This window comes from Anopheles arabiensis, assembly GCF_016920715.1.
Source record: "Anopheles arabiensis isolate DONGOLA chromosome X unlocalized genomic scaffold, AaraD3 X_pericentromeric_contig0018, whole genome shotgun sequence".
NCBI lineage: Eukaryota > Metazoa > Arthropoda > Insecta > Diptera > Culicidae > Anopheles > Anopheles arabiensis.
The window spans coordinates 315,001-317,500 of record NW_024412096.1 but is presented as its reverse complement, the minus strand read 5'-3'; positions in this window follow the sequence as shown (position 1 = coordinate 317,500).

Below are 2,500 nucleotides of genomic sequence, written 5' to 3'. Positions count from 1 at the left end.
TACCAGGACTTCTTTCCAAGAATGGTGTCCGCGACGGGAGGGCAAGCGTCCTTCCCAGGTTTTCCTAGTAAACCTTGTATGGTAAACATACCCAAGCGTGTCTGTAAGCACGCAACGAAAGTCACGAACGGGCACATACCTGGGAATGTACTCTACGTACTTGGACTTTTGTCCAAGAATGGTGTCCGCGACGGTCGGGCACTGCGACGCAATAACCAAATCCTAGGATTGTAACTTTGGTGTGCACAAACATAAACATTAACGCGTTCGCTCGGGCTGCGCCCTCCGTCTTGTACTTTCCTGATCGGTACACAGTTTTGGTGCACTGCTATTCCGACCGGCAACTTGTACCAACATATACATCCATGAACGCGTACGTAGTGTACTTTCCCTGATCGGTACACACTGTTGGTGCACGGCATAAGAAAAGAGCTAAAATGGTCAAACTCAATCCATTTCAACAATAGATAGTCGATAGTAGCTGTGCCGATGAAGTAGGGCACGATGCAAGTTAATGTTGTTTAATGAATAACATGTCCGCCATACATTTCAGTACAAAATTGCTCGGTCAGACCTACAAAGTGCTATATCTCGAATACGAGGCGTCGGACTGGGGGTTGTAGAACAATTTTAAGTTCGTCTAATGATTCTACATCCGATTCTGGATAGCGGTTTTTGACCACTTTTCAATATTTTGTGACACCCCGAACCTAGGGGCAGCTCCTAGCTTTTTCAAAATGTGCACCGAACGGGCCGGAGAGCTCGTGTGGCTCAAAACATGTTTTCGCTAAAACACCTCAAAACGTGTGAGAACGCAACCTAGCTCTTGTTTTCAAAGTTATGGCCATTTAAAGTGGGGTGGTTTTGCTTCAAAATAGCTATTTTACCCGTCCTATGGCCATGCTTTAAATTTTCACGAAAATGCCAGGTCAGACCTAGGGCGGGCCATATCTTGAATACTAAACGTCGCAGACATTGGTCGTAGAACAATTTTAAGTTCGTCTAATGATTCTACATCCGATTCTGGATAGCGGTTTTTGACCACTTTTCAATATTTTGTGACACCCCGAACCTAGGGGCAGCTCCTAGCTTTTTTCAAAATGTGCACCGAACGGGCCGGAGAGCTCGTGTGGCTCAAAACATGTTTTCGCTAAAACACCTCAAAACGTGTCGAGAACGCAACCTAGCTCTTGTTTTCAAAAGTTATGGCCATTTAAAGTCAGGTGGTTTTGCTTCAAAATAGCTATTTTACCCGTCCCTATGGCCATGCTTTAAATTTTCACGAAAATGCAAGGTCAGACCTAGGGCGGGCCATATCTTGAATACTAAACGTCGCAGACATTGGTCGTAGAACAATTTTAAGTTCGTCTAATGATTCTACATCCGATTCTGGATAGCGGTTTTTGACCACTTTTCAATATTTTGTGACACCCCGAACCTAGGGGCAGCTCCTAGCTTTTTCAAAATGTGCACCGAACGGGCCGGAGAGCTCGTGTGGCTCAAAACATGTTTTTCGCTAAAACACCTCAAAACGTGTAAGGAACGCACCCTAGATGATGAAAAGTGCAATCAGAATGTCAATCGACAACTTTGTTGGGGGTACCATTTTTACTCTACGGGCCAGTAGCTTAGGCGCGCCAACAGCGCTTTCCTTTCGGGTTCCCATTTTTGCCCTCCTGGGATTATGATCATTTGTTCATTGCCTACTATAGGGAGGGTACCTTGCTACGAGGTCAAACATGAAGATTGCACCAAATCGTAGTTTTACCTCTATTTAGTCGTAGGAGCATGGTTTGCAGTGGCGGTGGGTCATTAAGCCCCCGTTTGGGTCATACGTCCCCTCCGCGATAAAAATCGTCGTATGCCTATAGTCCGAACTAATGAAGCAAAAGTGGTGTCTGGTGGGCTCTGCCGATGATTTTAACCTATGATTTTGAGCTTCCACCCTATCAAAACGTTCCTGGAGCGGTACATCACGGGTCTACGGACCCAAAGACTTCGTCGTGATGGTTTCTAGTAAAAAGTTGTAACAGCTAAGGGTTTTGAATACGCGTATATTAACCATTGCTTGAAACTAAGCTTCGTTGTCTTTAAACTCTGCAAGACCAATCGAACTTCTTAGGGAAACCCGAAGGATTCACGCTAAGCTCGATGAGCTATTATGGGTAGTGGTGCATGATCTGGTGTTCCTTGGATCTAATCCAATGAATAAATTTATGAGGGTATATATGGTGCGGGGCACAAAGCGTGATGAAACCGGGTCTCCCTACCAAATGTGGCATATTTTTTCCCTGAGAGCGAAGCTCAGACCCACGTAGGGGAGAGCGAAGTGGAACTTAAATGTTCTATGCAGCAAATGTTCGCCATGCGGATAAACAAGTTGGAATAGTTCAATGTAGTGTAATGCAAACACGAATCGCAAATAACGATACGGGACCCAGAAGCAATTCTGCGGATCCCTCGGGGAGTGGTGAGTTGATATAAATTAGAGGTGAAAGTC